Source organism: Ictidomys tridecemlineatus, chromosome 12 (assembly GCF_052094955.1).
Source record: "Ictidomys tridecemlineatus isolate mIctTri1 chromosome 12, mIctTri1.hap1, whole genome shotgun sequence".
NCBI classification, from domain to species: domain Eukaryota; kingdom Metazoa; phylum Chordata; class Mammalia; order Rodentia; family Sciuridae; genus Ictidomys; species Ictidomys tridecemlineatus.
In genome coordinates, this window is record NC_135488.1 from 33,661,418 (window position 1) to 33,684,440 (window position 23,023).

At 46.3% G+C, this 23,023-nt stretch overlaps 1 pseudogene across 1 annotated transcript; it reads left to right on the forward strand.

Moving 5' to 3' along the window:
- The first annotated feature begins 1,036 nt into the window (after positions 1–1,036).
- On the forward strand, positions 1,037–22,293 carry LOC144369189 (small ribosomal subunit protein uS5m-like; annotated as a pseudogene). The gene is made up of 12 exons (XR_013428678.1): positions 1,037–1,190; positions 5,282–5,362; positions 9,446–9,583; positions 10,196–10,321; positions 12,359–12,592; positions 14,180–14,214; positions 16,007–16,097; positions 18,369–18,415; positions 18,662–18,719; positions 18,998–19,062; positions 20,777–20,913; positions 21,917–22,293. The product of XR_013428678.1 is annotated as a small ribosomal subunit protein uS5m-like (transcript).
- The last annotated feature ends 730 nt before the right edge of the window (positions 22,294–23,023 follow it).

The following is a 23,023-nucleotide window of genomic DNA, read 5'->3' on the forward strand; positions in this document are numbered from 1 at the left end:
CGGGAAACTGGGTGAATGGTGTATGGGTATCTTTTTGTACTAATTTTGCAACTTCCTGTGAATGTATAATTATTTCAAAAGTATAATTATTTAGGTATAAACAACATGCCAACCAAAATAAAAAACAAACTTGCTAGTGACCTTACAGCATTTGAAGGCTTGACCACAACACAGACCAGAAAGTTGCCACCGATCTGACCTGGGCTGTCCATACTGAACTGGCTTTTGTCTCACTTAGCCCCAAAGGTCAGCAGTGCACAACAACTGTGTCACTTTTTTTCTTGTAAATATATACTTTTTAGTTGTGGTTGGGCACAATACCTTTGTTTTATTTATTCATTTTTCCGTGGTGCTGAAGATCGAACCCAGGGCCTTGCATGTGCTCTACCGCTGAGCCACAACCCCAAGCCAACTATGTCAGTCTGGGTAGGCTCTGCCACGATTTTTACTTTTCTGTATATCTGAACATTCTAACCTTGATCCGATCGATCGTTAAAGACTATCTGAGCAGGAGTCCGTTTCTCACAACACATTCCTGCCGTCCTTTGTGGCAGGTTTGTGCATCATTTGTGCAAGAACAGACTGCATAAAGCGGAGCCTGAGATGAACGGGAAAACCCTGGGATACGCGTGTGTGACGACCACACGTTGGAATCAGAATAAATGCAGAAATGCCTGTGAAACTCGAGCAAAGTACTTCATCTGCAAAACTCCAGGGCTTTCCTGGAGCGGGTTTCAATCTCTCCACCCTGTCTTATCCACCCTGTGGATCCTCCCTACACTTCGTGGGTCCCGGCCAGGGGTAGCTTGGAGAGCTCGCTGCGCCAGCCCGACCTCCCAGGCGCTCACAAGCGGCCGCCTCCAACTCGCCGACCCGCGCCCGGGGCTGGCCCCGCCCCAGCCCCGCCCACGGGCCCTAGCGCGAGGACCCCGCGGAGCTGTCCGCGGCTACGCCTGATCCAACCTACCCTGTGGCCCATCCGGATAATCCTTCCAACGCGATATTGGCTACGGCGTGGTCCTCGGGTCTCGCACCTCCAGCCCAGGGCTGGGGCCCGCCGTTTGACGAGGAGCCTCGTGGCAGGCGAAGGACCGGCTGCCCCGGAGGGAGGAGGCGGGGCTCGCGCTTCAGCATGGCGGCGGCGGTGCGCGCTGAGGGCCGCTTTCCTGCGGTGTGCGGTGTGTCGACCGGTGAGCGCGGGGAGGGGGCGCGGGAGCCGGGGGTCGCCAGGGCTTGAGGGAGTCCAGGCGGAGGGAAGTGAGCAGCGTCCCGCGGCTCTCCCATCCAGCCCGGGACCGCTGGGTGACCTTGCGCGCGTTCCCTGCCTCTCTGGCGTCGGGGCGCTTGGCTGTAAAGTGACGTGAAGTGTAGTCGGTTCTTCACGGTTCGTTTTGGTGAAGAGGAGGGAACTGGCGAGCCTTGCTTTCCCGGCGGGCAGGCGCGACCCCCCGGGTCACATGGTGATGCCCACCGGGTTCGGGGCTGAGAGGCGCCCGCGGGGCTCTGAAGGTGATGGTGGTTGTCCAGGTGGAGTCGGAGAGCACTGGCCTCCGTCAGCTGAATTCCAGCTGGCCGGTGGCCTCCGTGCAGAGACGGATGACTCGGACGTCAGCCCTCAGTGTCGCCTTTCCTGTCCCCCGGGGCCCTGGTGGGTTGTGTGCACCCTAGGAAGGCGCCCTGCTGCTGTGTTGCCTAAGGTTGGCTCCAGGGCCGCTGCGTGGCCGCCGCCTGCCTTCTCTGCCCTATTTTGTTGTTAAGTCCACAGTTCAGCATTTCCAATTGTGGAACTCAAAGCCCCCTAAAACCCTCAAAGTCCTTTTTTTTTTTTTTTTGGTAACTCATTTTGTAGCAAAAAATTTCACCAGCAATCTTGGCAGAAAATCTGACCTTAATATTCTTTTCTTTTGTCTTTATGATTGTCTCTTCCCTTTTATTTTTCTTTCCCCATCTCCTAGTATTTCAAGGCTGTCTTCCTTCATGAGTCTAAACTGTGTGCCAGCCACTGTCTTCCTCTGTTCATGCGTTTTCCCTCACTGCCTTCCCAGTCCCTTTATGGAGTAGATTCTGTTATTATACTCTTTATACAGGTGGTGGAGGGAGCCACATAGATTGAGCAAGGGACATAGGTTTTTGCACCCAAAATTCCTGACACCAAAGTGTGTTTCCCCGTCCCCCCCTTTTTTGTCTTCTTGTGTATAACTATTTTTTTTTTTGGTTTTTTTTTTCAGCTTTCTTGAACTATAATTCACATACCATACAGTTCATCTATTTGAAGTGCACAATATTTGCACAAACCTGTGCATTTATCATTATAATCTAATTAGAACATTTTTATCACTCCAAGAAGGAAGCTTTTTAGCTGTAGCCACCACTGATCTATTTTCCACTCTTCTTAGCTCTCCTATTCTAGACATTTCATGTAAGTAGAACCACATACATGGCTGGCTTATTTAGTGCAAGGTCATCAAGATTCATCCACATTGTAACATGTATCATCCTGAATTTCTTAGGGCTGAATTGTAACGTGTCCATCACCACACTTTATCTGCTCATCAGTTGAGGGACACTTGGGTTGTGTTCCATCTTTTGGCTATTATGCCTAATGTTGCTGTAAACATCAGCATGCCATGTTTTTACATTGTGTGTCTATTTTCTTTTCTCTTGAGTATGTGCCTGGGAATGGAGTTGCTGGATAAAATGGTAATTCCACACTTGAGGGATGGCCAGAATGTTTTCAAAGTACCTGAGGGTACAGTGAGGGTTTTGATTTTTCTTTAGCAACATTTCTTATTATCTGTTCTTTTGATTATAGCCATCCTAGTGAGTATGAAATGGTATTAATTTGAAATTTTGATTTGCATTTCCCTGATGGATAATGAATGTATTTTCATGTGCTTATTAGCCATTTTTACATGTTTTTTTGAGAAATGTCTGTTCAAGTGTTTTGGCTCTTTTAAAATTGGGTTTTCATTTTATTATTGAATTGTAAGGAGTTCTAAAGATGTCTAATCAGATGTATGATTTGCAGAATTTTATTCCATATGTTGTTTTTTAACTTTCTTAATAGTTTGTGGGTTTTTTGGTTTTTGGTTTTTTTTTTTTTTTTTGTACTGAGGGTTGAACCCAGGGGTGCCTAATCACTGAGACACATTTTCAACCCTTGTTTATATATATATTTTTAGAGACAGGGTCTCACTGAGTTGCTTAGGGGTTTTCTAAGGCTGGCTTTGAACTCAACAATCCTCCTGCCTCAGCCCCTAGAGCTGCTGGGAATATAGGCATGCACCACGAAGCCTGGCTTGATAGTGTTTTTTTGAGGCATACAAGGTTTTTGTTTATTTGTTTTTGTAGTGCTAGAGCCTGAACCCAGGCATGCTGGTTCTTCTACCGCTGAGCTGAGCTTTATCCCCATCCCCGAAACACAGGTTTTAAATTTTGGTGAAGTCTGGTTTATGGGTTTTTTCTTTTTTTTTCTTTTTATCACTTGTACTTTTGGAGTTATGTTTAAGAAACATTGCTAGACCCGAGGTCATGATAATTTACCTCTGTTTTTCTTCTAGGAGTTTTATAGTTGTAGCTCTTACCTTCAGGTCTTTAGTCCATTTTGAATTAAGTTGTACATAAGGTGTGAGGTAGGGCTCCAACTTCATTCTTCTTTTTTTTTTTTTTTTTTTTTTTAAAGAGAGAGAGAGAGAGAGAGAGAGAATTTTTCATATTTATTTTTTAGTTCTCGGCAGACACAACATCTTTGTTGGTATGTGGTGCTGAGGATCGAACCCGGGCCGCTCGCATGCCAGGCGAGCGCGCTAATGCCTGAGCCACATCCCCAGCCCCAAATAATTAAGTTGTATTTTTTTAATATCTTTTTTATTGTTGTTGTTTATTTTTTTTTTTTTTTATGTGGTGATGGGGATTGAACTCAGGACCTCATGTGTGCTAGGCAGGCACTTTACCACTGAGCTATCTCCCCAGCCCCCCAACTTCATTCTTCTATGGGTTGACACCCTGTTATTCCAACACCATTTATTGAACACATTCCTTTTCCCCTATTGAATGGTCATGGTCCCTCTGCCAAAAACCAGTTGCCCACAAATGCTGTCTAAGTGTGTTCTGGAGAACCACACTGTATGAAGGGTTGCACAGGGAGGTACAGTCAGCCTGGTGCTGTGGGGGCTCCAGAGGGTGGAGGTTTCACAAGAGCTGCTGAGCATCCAGGATCTGGTGGATCCAGGATCTCATATACAAAAGTGTATGAGAGCGAATTCAAGACTAACTGTGTGTTTGGATGGCTATGGGGAGGGTGGGGCAGGGGCAGCAGGAGGCTGGTGTGGAAGCCTGGGGCCATGTGGCAGTCCTGCAGGCTGTGCCCAGAATTTGTAACTTGGCAGCAGGAAGCCAGGGAAGGACATGTCAGGGCTGTTAATTGATGAAGCTTCTTACTGTAGAAAGGTGGTAAATACAAGGGGAGAGGTGGGAGACCCATTAAAAAACCTTGAACCTGTGTCTGAGTGATGCTAAGGCCTGAACAAAGAAGTGGCAACAGGACCACAGCAGAGGTGTGGCCCACGGCAGAGGGATTTTTAAGGTGACTGCCAAGCATGAAGCCTGGTTGATGGGAGGGTGAAGAGAAGGTGCAGCATGATGGCAGCTACCTGGCCAGTGGTCACTAAGCCTGGAAATCACTCATCCACTTCTCTTAGTTCTTTAATTCTGTGGATGGTATTATTCTGTGAATGTTACTGTTTTATTTATTTTTGGGGTACTGGGCATTGCACCCTATTGTGCTTTACAGAGCCACATCCTCAACCCTTTATATCTCCAGACCTGAATTTGCACTTCCCCTGCCTTAGCCTCCTCGGTATCTGTGGTTGCGGGTTTGTGCCACAGTAGGTGGCTCACCTTATTATTTTAAATGTCCCTCTTCATGTAGGAATGTATCTTTAAAATTTATTTATTCTTGTTGGAGGCCTGTGGACATAGCTAAGTGGTAAAGCACTTGCCCAGCATATGTGAGGCTCTGGGTTCTATTGCCCACACCATAAAACAACTCCACTTTTTGCTGAGTGCAGAGGCCTTCATCTGTAATCCCAGCAACTTGGGAGCCTGAGACAGGAGAATTGCAAGTTGGAAACCAGTCTGGGCAACTTAGGGAGACCCTTTCTCAAAAAACGAAGAGGGGATGTGGCTCAGTGGTGAAGCACGTGCCTGCAGGCTCCGGGCCCTGGGTTCAACCCCAGCACTGGAACCAAAAAATATTTATTTACTTATTTTTAATTGACAGGTCATTTCTGGTGCTGGCAGCTTTCCCTGAACACCTTTCCAACAGCTTCTGTTTTGGCGCTGAAGACCACTCTCAGCAATGGTGAGATTCATTTGGGAAGTATCTGTTCTCATAAGATTTAATAAGAGTTTCTGTAGATTTGAAAATGTGAATGGACAAGGCATGTCCTTGATGATGGTATTGTACCGTCTTGAGTATTTTTCAAATTTTTTATGAGTGCAATTGTTGTAGTTCAAGGCTTTAAAAAATAATGGTTGCCATTTTTGAGTAGGTATTGTGCACTAGGCTTGAAACATATCACCTTGTTCAGCCCTCACACTGGCTTTCATGAGCTTATTCGCATTTTAGAGATGATAAGGTGAATCTCTGAGAAGCCAAGTGACTTGTTCAAGATCATGCAGCCAGGCCAGGCACAGTAGTGCACACTTGTAATCCCAGTGACTTCGGAGGCTGAGGCAGGAGGTTGCAAGTTCAAGGCCAGCTCTGTCTTAAAATAAAAATAAAAAGGACTAGGGATGGGGCTCAGTGGTTAAATACCCCTGAATTCAATGCCCAGTACCTTCCCCCAAAAAAGAATGAAAGAAATCACACAGCCAGTGAAGCAGGGCTGGTCCCAGAGCTTTCTGGCTGTTGTGATGCCCCCTCCTGTGGACACAGACTTCCTTGACATAGTGCAGGGCCTCTGTTCAGCTGCCTTCTGGGAAGTCCAGGCCAACCTTGCTGTGCAAGGAAGCCTGGCCCTTTCACCTTGAGCTTCTGGGACTCCTGAGTGCTGGGCTTCCCTGTGGGTCTCCTGCCTTTTCCTCTTGTAGACCCACCTGTGAGATGCCTTGGAGATCCTGGGAGAAGTCCAGCTGACAGGGCTTTCTCCCTAATGGCAGATTTCCTACGACCTGTCACACCCACTGTGAATCAACCAGTTTGATTTGTTGCTTGGTTGATTCACTCACTGATTTATAAACAGTTTATTTACCCCTTAACATGTGCCAGGCACTGCCCTGACCTGAGCCGGTGTAGGGCCTGATAGGGATAGCTGTCCTCACTGCAGGTTGCTGTGCTATTCATTAAAATATTAACTTTCAGGCTGGGGGTGCGGCTCAGAGGTTGAGCCTTGCCTAGGGTGCCCAAGGCCCGAAATTGAATCCCCAGCTCCACACCGGAAGTAAAAAAAAAAAAAAAAAAAAAAAATTGAGTTTCCAAAAGGTCGTAAAAGGCTCAGAGCTTTCATTCCTAGTCCTTTTCTGCTCCTTCCCATCATCTAGGAACACTAATTCTTTCACCTTCCTCTGGTTATATTTCTAAATACACTCAGTCTTCTTTAAACAACATTGTTATGCTAATTGGAGATGTAACAGTCTATCCTTACCCTTACTTTCTTCCAGTATAGGTAGAAGCCGAGTTTGGACTGAATCTCTGGGCATTGTTTTTGTTATTAAATTATGTGCACATTCAGAGTGGAGCTAGGTAGTATTCTACTGTTACATTTTTTCCTGAAATTCATAATTGCCTGACTTTTAAGAAGTTGATTGCTTTCCTTATCACTCTATTTTTCTAAATGCTGCAACAAATTAGTCAGAAACATAGTAATAAATTTTCTAAAATCTCTCACCAACCAGTTTTCCTAGAAGAGACCCAAGTGAGAAGGAAGGAGTTCTTGGTGTAGAACGTGATGTGTGCTGAGGTAGAACCCTGGGGGCCTCTCCGTCCCCACCTGAGGGGTTGTGGCCTATCCCACTTTAGGCTGCAGGGTTGTTGCTTCCTGAGTCTGGGGTCTCATGACCTAAACTTAATAAGAACTCAAAGGATCAGAACAGAGTTGATAAGTGAGGTGGATTGTGATCTGTAAGTGAGCTTCAGAACGTGACTCAGCCTGAACTACTGAACTTTCTTCTTTAAAAAATCATAACACGGGGCTGGGGATGTGGCTCAAGCAGTAGCACACTCCCCTGGCATGGGTGCGGCCCGGGTTCAATCCTCAGCACCACATACAAACAAAGATGTTGTGTCTGCCGAAAACTAAAATGTAAATAAAATATTAAAAAAAAAATCGTGACACAATGTAAGCAAAACCATTTATACAAGTGTGCATGAAAATTGACTGTTGTTTTGGTGGTACTGAGGATTGAACTGAGGGGCACCCTATCACTAAGCTACATAACCAGCCCTTTTGATATATTTTTTCTTTGTTTATTTTTTTGATGGTGCTGGGGATTGAATCCAGGGCCTTGTGCATGCAAGGCAAGCACTCTACCAACTGAGGTATATCCCAGACCTATGTTTTATTTTGAAACAGGTTCTTGCTAAGTTGCTAAGGCTGGCTTCGAACTTGCAATCCTTTGCCTCAGTCTCCTGAGTCACTGGGATTACAGCCATGTGCCATGCACCCAGAAAAAGTGACTATTTCTAATGTGTACAAAGCCCTGGGTTCAATCCCCAGTTCTTCCCTGCCTCCCATTAAAACAAACAAACAAAAAACAAGTGGCTATTTCTAAATTCTAAAGTTGATTTCTTTTTATTTTTGACAGTTGGTTTCTTTTAGGCTGGGTACATTATTAGCTATGAGTGATATTTCAGTCTTTCCAAAAAATCTGTTAATAATTTTTACACTTCTTGAACTACATTAAAGATTATAATGCTGAACAGAGCAAGATGAAATGTTTTAATATTAGATATGTGTTGAAGATGAAGGTGTTTACAAGAAAGGCTGTGTATAGCAGAATGAGATTTGTAATGATAAAGTTCTGGTTTGTTAAACAATGAAGACCCAGGGCTGGGGTTGTAGCTCAGTAGCAGAGTGCCTGCCTAGCATGTGAGGCACTAGGTTTGATCCTCAGCACCACATATAAATAAATAAAGATCCATCAACAACTTCAAAAAAAATGAAGACCCAATGTTTTCTGGCTACATTTTATTTGGTAGTTCATCAGGTGGGCTACAGGTCTAGAGGACATCTGTGTGCTAGGTGCGATCTCCCTCCCCACAGGTGAGCAAATCATCTGGAATCGAAATTAGTGTTGAAATCTCATCCAGTCATCCAGTTCCTTGTGGCATTGGCAAATGTATCTCATAGGCCTACATTTGAAACAAAATGGTCGTATTAAGTGCTGTCCAGTAATCAAAGATTATCCCTTTGTGTTTGGGTCTCTGTATTCAGTGGAACTATTTCGATGGCTTCCTACCACCCTTAGATGTCACTCTCCCTGTCCTTACCCGCTTTCTTTCTCTGGTCCTGTGAGTCATGGTTGATGCTGCTGATGAATCTGCAGTTACTGTCCTCTGCATGGCTTCACTCAGACTTGAAAACAGCTGTTGTCAGGTTTTTGTTTTGTGTTTATCAAGCCAATACCCTAAAGGCCACTTTCCCTCCAGGGCTGTTTGGATCCTGTCACTTCTCTAGTGAAGCACAGAGCTCAAGAATCTGTGCATGCACTGATCTTGCCAGCACTGTCCCACTCCTTCATCACCACCTGTTCCTGTCACCTCTGCCTTCTTCCTCACGTGAAACCGCCATCCCTGGGACTGGTCAGATGGCTTCCTCTCAGACATGGCTGTTCTAAAACCTTTTCTCAAGTAATAGATGCATGTGGTTAAAAAAAAAAAAAAATCCCTCAAAATACAAAAATGCGGGTCTTTCACATCCAACCTTAAGTGCCCCTGTTTTCTCCACAGAGGCAGCCGCTCCTCAGTCTCTTGCCTGATCTTCTGGAGCTGTCTACAGCATGCCTTCCCTGCTTCCTTGTGTTTTGAACATAAAGGGCAGGGTACCCTCTACACATTGAGTCTTGTTCTTCTGAAGAGTTTCACTTGAAGGTCTTTCCTCATCTGTCCACTGCCCAGCTGCATACAGCAGAGGGCGCCATTTGCCCAGAGCAGCCCAGGAGCTTGGGCTGGATAATGCAGGGCAGAAATCCTGGCTGTACAGAGCTTTCTTGAGACTGGGACATCCACTGTGGAAATGAACCATGACCTCTCTAGGAAGGGCATTTAGGTGGCTTTCATTCCTAAAAGTTTGGTTTTATTTTTTAAATAACAATTGTCCTCAAAATATGATTCTTAAAAGATTAGAATTTTTAGAGACTTATTTTCATCAAGTCACAGTTATTTGGTGCTGGCAGCTCCACAGCCAGGGAGCATCTAACTTGGTTTTGTTTCATCTCTCTGTAGGCCCTTTGTCACTGCAGGGAACCAGAGACAGCCGACACTTCACCAGCTTGAGTCATGCGCTACAGACACAGTGCTGTATCTCTCCTCCCACCAGCCGGTCAGGCCAGCAGTACAGACCCTACAGCTTCTTCACTAAATGTAGGTAGACTGGCACACACTTCCACTTCCTGCAACAGGAAAGTAGGGGTGCTTTCCTATCTTAATTTTTCTTCTGTCATAAACGAATTAACATTTTAGTGATTATTCAACTAAAAATGCAACTAGAATTATCTCATGTGCTACAGCTGTATTTGGAGAGCACTAGTTTATCTGAGCCCCTCATTTGGGGCACCCAAGGCCTAGAAGTATTGAATTGTGCCCCAGATACCCTGCTGATTTAGAGTCACACCAAGAAGGCCCTTACTGTTTTTAGCTGGGCCTTTGCTAGGACATATCATTTGGAGAAGTTCAAGAGACGTCACTACTGAGACCTGAGTTGTGATTGGCAGACATCAGGGAAGCAAGTCTACTTACTGGTCAGGGACTTACTGGGATTTAATGTTAGCCATCTTTTGTGGAAACAAAGTGGAATTGTCTCCTCTTGTGTTTTCCAAATGTAATCATGTTTTATGTTCACTGTATGATTTTATTTTATTTTCATTCCCTCAGTGACATGGATGAAGCTGGGCTTTCTGGCCTTTCTTATTCTTAGGAGAGTGTAGATCTTTGCTTTACAACTACAGAGTTTTTCAAAACCCCGTTTCCTTACAGTGACAGCAGATGAGCTCTGGAAAGGTGCTTTAGCAGAGACTGGTGCTGGGGCAAGAAAAGGAAGAGGCAAAAGAAGCAAAAAAAAGAGAAGGAAGGATCTGAACAGGGGTCAGGTCATTGGTGAAGGTAAACGTGTTTGGTTGTTTTGACAGTTTTCAGATTTGGTCCTGAACTTGGGGTGGGAAACTGATGATCTTGGGAAGGGGAGAAATAGCAAGCAAGCTGGGTCTGAGGGAGGCCTGGGGGGGCCCAACGGCAAACTTTGTTCTAAAAAGAGTCTATGTGCTTTTAAAGTGTTTTCCCCCGATTTTATGGATATTTGGCAAACTGGAAACATTCTCATTAAGTGCATAAGAATCCATGGTTTAGAGTCCAACCAGGGGGCTTACCAGCTGCCCCAGAGTGTCACGTACTCCATGGGGCACAGCTGTGATAGGTCCTGTGCTGCACACAGCCCAGTGCAGGCAGGTGGAGCTCGCAGAGAGCTGGCAGGCTTCCCCTGCCCAGAGAAGACAGTGACCAAGAGCAGATCTGTAGTCACAGGGCCTGTTGCCGCTACTCAACTGGGCTGCTGTCACACAGAAACTGCCCTGCATAGCGCATGGTTGGACAGGCCCAGCTGTGTTCCGGTAAAACTTTATTTACAAATCAGCTGGTGGGCCGCACTTGGCCTTGGTCCTTCACGTGCTGATGTGATTGTTTATACTTGTGCTTTTGAAAGCAAAAATAGGATAGGTGAACTTGAATTGGCTTATTTTTACTGTTGTGCAGACTCATCGCTTTTGATACTAACAACCTTTCAGAAATAAAGGAAGCACCTTGTGCTGCACTTCTAAGATTGCACATCTGCTTGGGTGCTTTTACTACTTGTATCTTGTTTTAGTTTTTAAGCATTTGTTATTTATTTTTAATAATGTTAATAATAATAATTATTATTATTATTATTATTATTTTTGAGACAGGTCTTGCCATCTGGTCTTGCCAGGCTGGTCTTGAACTTGCAGGTTAAAACCTCCCTCCTGTCTCAGCCTCCCACCTAGCTGGGACTGCTCACATGCACCACTGTGTCTGACTATAATTTATGTTTTCAAATTATAAAAATCGTATGCATACCTTCTCAGTAAAAACGCAGAGTGTAGAGAAAACTAAAAGCCCCTGATGTCCTTCCTGCCGTCCACATTCCCATTGTCTCCCCTGAGGGGCCACTGGTCTCATATTGGTATTTCCTTCAGTTGTTTTTGTGTGTGCTGGTGCGCGCTTTTGTATCAATTCCCTAAAAGAAATAGATATCGTCTTTAAAAAGAAAAGAAAAGAAAAAGATAATTATACTATATGGTACATGCAATTGTATAATCTGCTTTTTTTTTTTTTTTTTTTAACCCAATAAGAGGTCTCAGGGCTGGACATGGTGGCAAACCCCTTAACCCCAGGGACTGGAGAAGCTGAGGCAGGAGGATGACAAGTTTCAAGGCCCGCCTCAAGAATTTAGTGAGACCCTGTCTCAAAATAAATAAAAAGGGTTGGGGATGTGGCTCAGTGGTAGAACGCCACTGGGTTCAGTTTCCAGAACCAAAAGTAATAATAATAACATGTCTTAGAAATCATTCCACATCAGAACCTGGAGAGCAACGTTTTTTTTTTTTTTTTTTTTTAAGAGAGAGAGAGAGAGAGAGAGAAATTAATATTTTATTTTTTAGTTTTTGGTGGACACAACATCTTTATTTGTATGTGGTGCTGAAGATTAAACCCCGCGCCGCGCGCATGCCAGGCAAGCGCACTACTGCTTGAGAGCCACATCCCCAGCCCGAGAGCAACGGCTTTTGATTTTGTGCAGGATATGGCGCCTGCTGGCTGTGCGTTCAGCCGTTCCTCTGTTGCCGACTCTGTTGCCGACCTGCATTACAGGTCGTGTTTCAGCAGACATCTTAGCGCTCACAGGCCTCACGAGTGTTTCTCTTGGTAAAAGTGAAAATGCGGTCACATGCCTGTAGGGTAGATGTGCATAAAACTGTGACAGTGCCAGGTCACCTGCCAAGTGATCGCATCAGCTCCAACTCCACAATACTGTGCTGGTGTCTGTGCACGCGTTCCCTGGCATCTTAGCAACATGAAGAGTGAGCACCTTTTAGAAGTTGTCACTTACCTATAATCTTTACCCTTCAGGACGCTCCGGCTTCTTGTGGCCGGGTCTGAATGCCCCTCTCATGAGAAATGGAGCCGTGCAGACCATTGCCCAGAGGAGCAAGGAGGAGCAGGAGCAGGTGGCGGCTGACATGCTCCAGCAGAGGGAAGAGTGGGACTGGAAGCGGAGGATGAAAGTGAAGCGGGAGCGAGGCTGGAGCGGGAACACATGGGGTGGCCTCAGTGTCGGTCCCCCGGACCCTGGTCCCAATGGAGGTAGTGGAGGCCTGGTTTGCTTGCCTTTGGTAGAGGACGTATCGTCCTACAGTGTTTCTGAAAATAATTTTATTGTTTACTTGTCTGTTTAGATTACCCTTTCTGAAAAAAGAATTTGACCTCTTTGACTAACTTTCCACATTGTTATCCCGGTTGCATTTGTGGGACACTAGAGGCCTGTAACCAGGAAGTGTTCCTCCAACAGGATGGAAAGCCCTGGGTCCCAGTGCCTTAGCAGGTGCCTTAGACATGGTGGTGTGCATTATAGATCTGTAGGGCACAGTGTTTCCCAAACACGTGGCCTCAGGCTTGGAGTGCTGTTTAACAGCAGAGTTGAGGGACCCCAGAGAGCTGTCACTAAGCCTTCGTAAAAGCAAACATGAAACAAAAACTGACGACACTTAGGCTGAATTAGAAAACAAAGCCTCCCCCTCCCCACAGAGGCAGATTCACCTGAAAATCTTGCTCTTGCCAGTGAGTGGGAGAAGAGGAAGCAAACAGGAGTTTGGCTCAAAGTAGAGGAACGGTTGGGCTGGAGAGGATGGGGCGAGCGTGCAGGAGGGTGGAGGTCTGGGAGGGAGAGGACCTGCCCACGAGCCAAGTCCCCAGTAACCAGATCCAGAGTTTAGACAGACAGGCTGCTGTTACCAGCAGGGGCAGGGTGCAGGTTTGGGTGAGCCTGTGCAATGGGGGTGGAAAGGCGGGGAGGTCACCTGGTATCTGGTAGCTTTGGTGAGGAGTCATCAAGCCAGATAGTGGCATTGGTGAACATGGCCACCAGAATATTTCTTGATGAGAAGGTGGCACTTGGCACTGGCTTCACTATCACCCAGTGGGTGGGACCCTGGCAGTGTCCAGGAAAGAAGATTGACTCTTGAGCTGACCGCTTTCAAAGCCGACTGCTGGGTACAGAAGCTTTTATTCTGCTCTCCTATTTTATTTTGTAATTGAGATTTTCTGTAATAAGTAAAAGCAAGAGAATTTGGGAGTGTTGGAAACAGCTGTGGTGGTGAGCGGAGGCTGAATTAAGAGAACTGAAAGCTGAGGAGCCGGGAGTTCCCGAGCGGGTCAGACCCGCAGTTGAGAGTGGTGAGCGTAGGCCAGGCTCTGATCTCTCCCGGCAGCAGCAGCAGGCCACTTGTGACCAGACAGCTGCGTGGGTTCTGGCCTGGAGAGGGCGGTAGAGACAAAAGTGTAGGGATTGAGGACGTTGGCGAGATCTATGAGGAGTGAGGGACTTTGGTGTCTTTGAGGGACTTTGGTGAGAGAGGCTGTGAAGAGCCCAGGAGACCAGATGGGAAAGCAGCGAGGAAGGCTCTGGAGGTGTCGGCGCTCCAGGAACCTGTGCCTCGGGAGCCGGCAGCAGGGAGCTGGAGAGAGGGAGGCTGCGGTCAGAGAGCCGTGGCTGAGCTCGTGAAGTCAGGCCAGGCAGTCCCTGTGGATGATGGGAACTGGGGCGCAGCCTGGAGAGCGGCACCAGAGAGCTCAGGTTCTTCCCATTAGAAGTCTGAGGGCACCTGGGAAAGGCTGTCCCACGTGAGCAGCGTGGATGCTCTTATCTGTGTGCTTTTTCTTCTCTCCTTGTAGAGACCTATGAGGACTTTGATACCAGGATACTCGAGGTAGGCCTGCCGAGCTCAACTCCCAGGGTCCTCTGGAGAGGTTGCCGGGGTCGGGTGGGCAGGAGGAGCTGAGCAGAGCTGTGGTGACAGTGATCTCTCGGACACAGACTCAAGTTCAGGGAGGAATTAACACAATTTGAAGTTCAGTTCCTTCATGTTGGTGGTCCCCACTGCTGCCTTGGTTTGTGGGGACTATGAAATTGAGGTTTGTGAGGGGCAAATTCAGGAGCACAATTTGGAGATTATGTTAAGTTCCTTCTTCCTGGAGCTAGAGTGTGCTATGTGGTGGCCTCTTGTGGAGCTGTACACCAGTTGTATCTAGGACACAATCAGAGAACAGGTTGGGAGGAGCAGGGGCAGGGGCAGAAAGCCTCAGGTTATGGCCAGTGTGCAGTTTGACTAGGGCAGTGGTCTCTGGGCTGCTCACAGATCCTGTATCAGGTGTGCTTGAACCACCCTTCCAGGGTGGTTCTCTGATGGCCAGTGTTCCTTGGAGCTGGCACTGTGCATTTAATCAGTGTTTCATAATGTGGAACAGAGCCGGGCTCGGTGGTGCACAGCTGAAATCCCAGTAGTTTGGGAGGCTAAGGAGGGAGGATGGTGAGTTCCACAGCCTCAGCAAAAGCAAGGCCCTAAGCAACTCAGTGAGACCCTGTCTCTAAATAAAATACGAAAAAGGGATGGGGATGTGGCTCAGTGGTCAAGTGCCCTGAGTTCAATTCCCAGTACCTCCCCAAATTGTGGAATAATTTATATATCAAATTTGTGACAAAGCCTCTCTGAATATGTATATTATTTCTTCAATATCAGTTATATTATGGAATTTTTAAAATATGTTTACAAGTGTTTAATGTTGGTATCCCATTGTGTGTTATTCCCCCCACCCCAATTCTAGAGATTGAACCCAGGGCTTTGTGCATTGCTAGGCACGCACTCTGCCACCAAACCACATCCCCAGCCCTTTTAACTTTTTATTTTGAGAAGGGTCTCGCTAAGTTGCCCAGGCTGGCCTTGACTTTGCCTTCTTCCTGCTTCAGTCTCCTGAGTCACATGGATTACAGGCGTGTGCCCCTACACACACCCCAGTTCATAGCTTTTGAAAGTTAATCCCACTGAAAGAGTCTTTCATATGTAGGTTGTTTCCTATAAGATCATTCAAAAGTGTGGCCTCAGCCTCCCTTTTCCTTAAACTTCTTCCTAGGAAGGAAAGGGGACAACTGTCATTTAAGCAGTTTAGTTAATAGTTTCATAATTCCTGGCCTTTAAAATAGGCTGAAAAAATGGGAGATTTTCCTGAAGTTTATAATGAATAGGTGTTTCCAAATTCTGTATTCTTGTTTAAGCCTGATCCTTAACATAGCAGTCCAGTCCTGCGAAGTTTTTTCCTTACGTTGCATTTCATCATTTCTAAGATATTTTAGTACCTTTGATACTGGAATTTGTCTTATAATCAGTGTTAAACTATTTCAAAGTTTAATCCATAGTGTTTTCTTTCCTGTGTACATTTATTAAGATGGGGTACATTGAGTTGTGTAGTTGTAAATTCCTTTAAAGATTATCTTAGTTAACTCTCCTAATAACCCAATGAAATAGGAAGAGAAAGTCTTATTTCCATTGTGTTCCCGAAATGCTTCAGAGGGAGGGTTTGTTTGGGAAGTTTGCTTTTGTGCCTACAGACTGGAGGAGGTGCTGGGTCCTGCACCAAGCCTTGTGTGGCTGAGCCAGCAGGTCCTCGTCCTCTACCTCAGAGTTTTCTTCAGCTGTCCTATTGATGAAGCATTTTGTCTTTTAGGTCAGAAATGTTTTCAATATGACAGCCAAAGAGGGAAGGAAGAGATCAGTCCGTGTCCTGGTGGCTGTGGGGAATGGGCAGGGAGCTGCAGGTGAGTGGGGTGACGCTGGACACAAAGAGGCCTGGCTGCCCGGCTGGAAGCCAGGGCCCTGCTGCCAGTCTCACTTTTTCTACTAATAGAGCCGCCTAGAGGTCTGGGCTCACAAACCTGGTGGTAAACCACGAAGCTTCTCAGAGAAAGAAAGAAAAGCTCTTAAGGCCTACATCTGAGGACTGGGTATTTTAAAGGGCTTAAGACACTATTGTATGGTGCATAATAGTGAAAACTTAGAACAAGTTCAATCGGGCCTGGTTACAGGATAGCTGTCCAATATAATATTCTTTTTTTTAATATTTATTTTTAGTTATAGGTGGACACAAGATCTTTATTTTTTATGTGGTGCTAGGGATCAAACCCAGTGCCTCACGCATGCCAGGCGAGTGCTCTCCCTCTGAGCCACAACCACAGGCCTCCAAAGTAATATTCTATAGCCATTAAAGAATTGTGAAAAATTACTTACACAATAAGTAATTTTGGTTAAAAATTTGTCATGTAATCATGATTTTTTTTTAAAGTCATTTCTATGCAAGGAAAAAAACTAGAAGACTGTACACTGACTGATAAGTGTTCACTTGGGTTAGCAGGTTTGTCAGTCATTTAAATTTTCTTCTTTAGACTTTTAAAGTTTCCCTACTGAACATCTTGTTTTTGAAATGTGTTCACATAGAACTGAAAAACTGTTTGTTGCTTCCTTTTGAAAATTTCAAAGCAAAAGCAAAAGACATGATAGTGCTTTGCTGTAAGAGACCATGGTTAGCAGTTAGTGTTGTCTCTTTTCAAAAATATCTTTTCTGAAATTTTGTGTCCATGTTACCTCCCTTTACCTTTTTATCAAAAGCTTAGCAGAGATCTTATTATAGCCATGAATTTGCACCTTGCTCTTCTTGCTTGGTTTTGCCCTGAGAGGTCTTCTGTTAGCATAAGCAGATTTCTGGTATTGGTTTCATAGTGTTCCAGTGTGTGCATAGACATGATTTTTGACCCAATCCCTATTGTTTCCAAATTTGTATCATTTATTACAAACAACAACAATAACATTGACCTTTTTGTACATGGAGCTTGTTGAACTTTTGGAAATATAGAAATAGGAGAAATGTCTTGAAATTGCTGCCGCACTGGGTGTAAATGTCAAGTATTGCCAGATCTCCTCCTCAAAGGTTGCATCAGTTTATGTCCCTCTGTACCACCCATCCTTGCCCTGAGTAGTATCAGACTTTACTGATTGTCAGTATGATCCCTGAAACGTCTCTCCCAGTTTACACCTGTACTTTCTAAGTTAGGAGAGTGCCGACGCCATTTTGCGTGTTCATTGGCCGTTGCGCTTTCCCTTTGGACATCTGTCAGTCCAGGTGCTTTGCCTATTGTTTTAATTGGGTGGTTTTCTTGTCTTTATTGATTGGGATTAGCTTCTTGTAAGTTAAGGACATGAGCCTTTTTTGTCTTATCATCTTTTGACTTAGTTTTGAATTTTTTTCCACATCGAAGCTTTAAAATCCACAGAAGTTTTAAACCTTAACATAGCAAATTTATCAGTCCTAGGTCACTTCTGGTTTGTGTTTTGCTTAGAAAGTCTCCTTTTGAAGATTATAAGTAAGTGCACTCATATTTCCCTCTAGGACTTCCATGGTTTACTTTGTTCTGTTTAAACTAGGAACTGGAATTGAAGCCCTTTTCATCCCAGGCCTCAGATGTCTTGCCTATTTTATTTTCCTGTGTGTAATTTTAAAACAAAGTACTTTTTTCAAATTAAATAATAAATGGTGGCAGCAAATAATGGAAGCATTTCTGCAACTTGTGATAGACCTCATTTCCTAGGGTAAAGCATTTACAAATTGGAAACTATTAGGTTTATTTTTCTGGTTAATTAAAATTGAAATTCTACTGAAATCATAGTTTTACTCTATAACAATGTATTTTTCCCCTATCCCTTCTTGTCATTTTAATCTCTTTGCACAAGTGCCCCAAAACATTTGCCTTTTATAAATATAGAGCATACTTAATTTTAAAAATTGAGTATATTTCATTTTATTAGAGATTTATAAAAGGTAATGTTATGTATCTCAATGTCAAGTCTGTCGAATGCCTCAGAACAGATGAGCACATCTCTGGCTTTCTTCATGGCTGGTTGTGCAGAGCAGGTGTTCTGTGGGCAGTTGAAAGAAGGGCGTGAAATGCTGTAGAGCCCAAACTGGGAGCTGGGGAGAGGCACAGGCTGGGTCAGAGTAGCTTTCCTTTTCATAAGTTTTGCTTTTTCTTTTGAAGGTTTTGCCATTGGGAAGGCCACTGAGCGGGTGGATGCTTTCAGGAAAGTACGTGCATGTTTTTCTTTGTTAACATTTAGTAGAAGATGAAAAGCTCTGTGTTCACATGGGGGCACTGCAGGCACACAGTCACGTATCATGAAGGAATCGTCAGTGTATGTGTGATAATGATATTGTGGCTAAGTCCTTATGTTTTAAGGTGCATAGGTGGAATTTTTTATAATAAAATACTTTATAAAATAGTTTTGAAACCCAGCGAGAGATTTAGGAGAATTTGTTCCTTCCTTTCTTCAGGCAAAGAACAAAGCCATCCACTATTTGCATTACATAGAGCGGTATGAAGACCATACAAGTGAGTGTGGGTCTTTTCTTGTAAGATTTGCAGAATGCCACTGTGTCCTGGTGTGTCTGTGACATGCCCAATGGGTGTCTTTGTGTTGCTCTGACTGCATTCTTACAAATGTGCAAAATGAGGAAACAGCCTGGCCTCGGGGGGTGGCAGGAGAATGAGTGGGGTCAGCGTCTGTGTGTCCTGTGGGCTGGCTTCTTAGGGCAGCACCCAGTGCTCTGTGGCTTTTGCAGACATTAAAGCCACATGCCTGACCCTCCTGTGTCTGCTTTACCCCCCAGTATTCCATGACATCTCGTTGAGATATAAGAGGACACACACATCAAGATGAAGAAATAGCCCAGAGGTAACTGGAAAGCTCTGACTCTCTGTTGAACATAAAGCAGAGAAAGCACCACAGTCCCACCCTCCCCCCTGGGGTTGTTCGCCTCTCCTTGAACTCATCCTGAGAGTGACAGATGGAAGTCCTGAATTAGGCTGAGGAAGGCCAGGCTCCTGGGGAAGAAGCCAAGGTCGGGCTGCACAGGCCCAGGCCTGTTCCTGGAGTGGCTGAGGCATGCAGAGCAGGTGGTGGTGGTCCGGTTGGATGAGTGGGCACGTGGTTCCTCCTGGAGCCTTCACCCAGCTGGACGGTGTTTTTTCCTGCCAGTCACGTGCTGTTCCTCTACAAGTGTCGTGGTGTTAGGCTTGTTATTTGGTGCTGGGGATTAAAGCAGAGCCCCACACCTGTGAAGCACGTGCTGTCACGGAGCTCCCCCAGCCCCTCACCATTGAGTACTGTTGAACTTCTATGATCTCTATTCATTGAGGCACTGGGTGAGCAGAAATGGCCTTTCTTGTCTTGTGGACAGGCCACAGGCAGTGTTGGTTATGGGGACAGTCACACCCAGTGCACTCTTGGTGCAGAATTCTTAAACATTTGGATTTGCATTTTGCTTGCAGTTCTGTAGTAAGAACCTGTTTCATTTGACTGTAGTTTTTTAAATCTCAGGAGTTCAGGTCAGGAGCTGGGCGCAGTGGTGCACACCTGTAATCCCAGTGACACTCAGAAGGCTGAGATAGGAGGATTGCAAGTTCCAGGCCAGCCTCAGCAACTTAGTGAGGCCCTAAGCAACTGAGCTACTGCCTTGTGCCTTCCTCAGTGCTGTCAAGAGGAGGAGGAGGGCCACCTTCATCAGGGTGGCCAGAGGTGGCCTCTGAGCAGGGGCAGTGTGAGTGAGATCCTGAAGGAAGAGGAGCAGAGGGGCAGGTCTGGGAGAACGTTCCAGGCTGGTGCGTGCCCCAGGTACAGTGTGCCCTCCTGCACAGGCCATGTGAGGACAGTGCAGTAAGTGGGGTCGGGCACGGTGTGTGTGTGTGTGTGTGTGTGTGTGTGTGTGTGTGTGTGTGATAATGATATTGTGGGGGGAAGATCCTGCAGATGTCTTTGTTTAATTCAGAGAGCAATGGCCAGTGAGAGGTTGTGCCCCGGAGCCTTGATTTGCTGAGGATCAAACCCAGTGCCTCACACATGCCGGGCAAGCGCTCTGCTCTATAGCCCCAGCCCTGGCTTGTGTTTTTGATGCTCTTCTGGAGGAGGGATTGCCGGTGGCCAAGAGCAGGGCACGTGGCTAGAGGGGAGGAGACCACCCCAGCACTGAAGGCCATCAGGGAGGTGAGAAAGCACTCCAGGAGCCACCAATTCAGGAGACGCTGCCACTTAGGCCAGAAGGTGTTCCCAGGAGAGGGAAGTGGTGTCGCTGCCAGGGCAGCTGAGTGGTCTAGGAGGGTGAGGACAGGCGTCTCCCTTGATGGTAACCAGGCATGGACACGGGAGCTGGCCTGGGCAGAGGGCCAAGAGTTTTCAGGCACTAAAGTTTTAATGTAAGTAACATCGTGGTTTCCCCCCCACTACGTTTAAGGTAGATATTCTGTTTAATTTTTGTACATACCATTGAATAAATGTCGTCCTAGAAGTCACACTAGCTGGGGGTGGTGAAGCCAAAATGTCATTCCCTAAACCCAGAGCCACACGAAAGACAGCATGCTGGCAGGTGCTCAGTCCATTTCCTGTCTCCTAGGATACGGCCTGCGCTGCCACAGGGCCATCATTACCATCTGCCGGCTCATTGGCATCAAGGACATGTATGCCGAGGTCTCTGGGTCCGTCAACATGCTCAACCTCACCCGGGGCCTCTTCCATGGGCTCTCCCGCCAGGTAACCTTCCCTGGGGTTTGAGCAGGTCTGGCTATGCTGCAGACCAAGGTGCTGAGGGTCTCCTAGGGGCTCCCACGGCCACCTGCTGCAGTGACCCCAGGGCTCTGCTGCCCAACCAGAGCTAATCTTGTTTCTCAACATCACCTCACCGAGTCGTTTTGAACCAAATCTCAGGTCCCATTTTATTTCATTCGTAAATATTTCAGTGTATTTCTAAAGGATCAGAATCAGAAACCTGAGAAGTGGTTTCGGATTCTGATCCTTTAGAGGATCTAAAGGATCCGTTTACTTCTATGGTAGAACGCTTGCTAGGAACACTTAAGGCCCAGGTTTGATCCCCAGCACTGGGGAAAAAAAAATGTCATGGTACCCTTACCATTCCTAAATATCATGACTCAGTATTATCAAGTATCGAATCTGTTCATTCAAATCTATCCATTCGTCTGATTTAAAAACTTTTTTTTTTACACAGTTTTTGATTCAATCCCATTGATTTGATTCAATCCAGTTGAGAAGATGTCAGCACTTCTAAAGTTTCTCCTCTGTCTTTTAAGTCTCTCTTGGTCTGTCCCTCTCTCTTCCCCCCTTGCTGCTGTTATGTTGAAGAAGTCAGGTGTTTTGTCCCATAGTGTTTCCAGGGTTGAGCACCCGTGGAGTCCTTGATGTCCTTTCCCCCCTGGACCTCCTGTGATTTGGTTGTTAGATCTCAGGGCTCCACCAGGTTCAGGCTTGGTGCTTGGCCCGGCAAGCACGTGCTTAGGGAGTTTGGAAGGCGAGGCCTGGCGTACCCCAGTTTGGGGTGGGAAGGTGGGCTGAGGCATCCCCCTGTGACAGCCACTGTGGTTTAACCACCCAGAATCAGCTGGCACTGCTCTTTCCCCCAAGCTCTCTGGTGGGTTCTGCACTCCCACCCCCACCCCACCCCTGTGGTGGTGCCTCTCACTCCTATAGCCACAGGGACCCTCGGAGACCTAACTGCTGTTCTCACTTTGGTCTTGCCCAGGAAACCCACCAACAGCTGGCCGACAAGAAAGGTCTCCATGTGGTGGAATTCCGGGAGGAATGTGGCCCCCTGCCCATCCTGGTCGCCTCCCCCCGGGGGGCCTTGAGGAAGGATCCTGAGCCAGAAGAGGAGGTTCCCGACATCAGGCTGGACTGGGAAGAGGTGAAGGCTGCACAGGGAATGAAGCGCTCTATTTGGTCAGGTCTCAAGAGGGCCTCCACCTGACCTTCCTGCCACCTGGCTCCCCTACTGCAACACCGTGCCTGCTGCCCTAGGCGCCTGGGACTCCCCCGTCACATCTTGCTGTGTCACCTCTTTTTTCTTTTTTGAGGTAATTTCAACCTTCTTTATTTACAAATAAATAATTCTAGTTTTGATTTATTGATCACGTGATCTGTGCCAGGCAGTGTGACAGGGACATTATGTACTGACCTCAGTTCAAGACTACTTTAAATACTCCATGAAACCAGCAAAAGCAAATGGAGCAGGGAGACAGGAAAAGACCCACCCAGGGGTAATGTGCACAGGGACATGAAGGGCTGTGGTGGCTGTGCCCGACGCCCGCTCGGGCTGACCCATCCCTGGGAGGTGACCTCCTGCCCTGTCCCTCACAGCTGCACCCACCTCCAGCAGGGCCCAGGCTGCCCTGGTGGCAGGAAGTGCCTCATTGTTCCAACTTGAACATCAAGTGCCAGCAGCAGGAACCTCTTGTCACACGCTTGACACCTCTTGTGTGGTGTCTGGAGAAATGTCTCTTCACCTCTTTTTGCCCATTTGAAAAATTGAGTTATTTGTGTTTTTATCATTGAGTTGTAAAGATGCTTTAGTATTGTGGACACAGGCCCCTGTAAGGGGTGTGACCCACCATGTTCCTCCTCCGTGGGCAGATCATCATTTCCTGTTTCTTTGAATACTTTCTCTGCCCCCATCCTCCCCCAATCCTCTGCCTACCCAGGTAGGCCCTTGTCACAGTCCCCCAGTTTATTGCCTTTAAGACAATAGAGTAGTTAAAGCACAATTAATGCCAACATTTTTTTTACACATGTAGATGTGCAATGTATGATAACAACACAGAGACCAGGCAGGAGTCCTGGAAATATGCTGTCA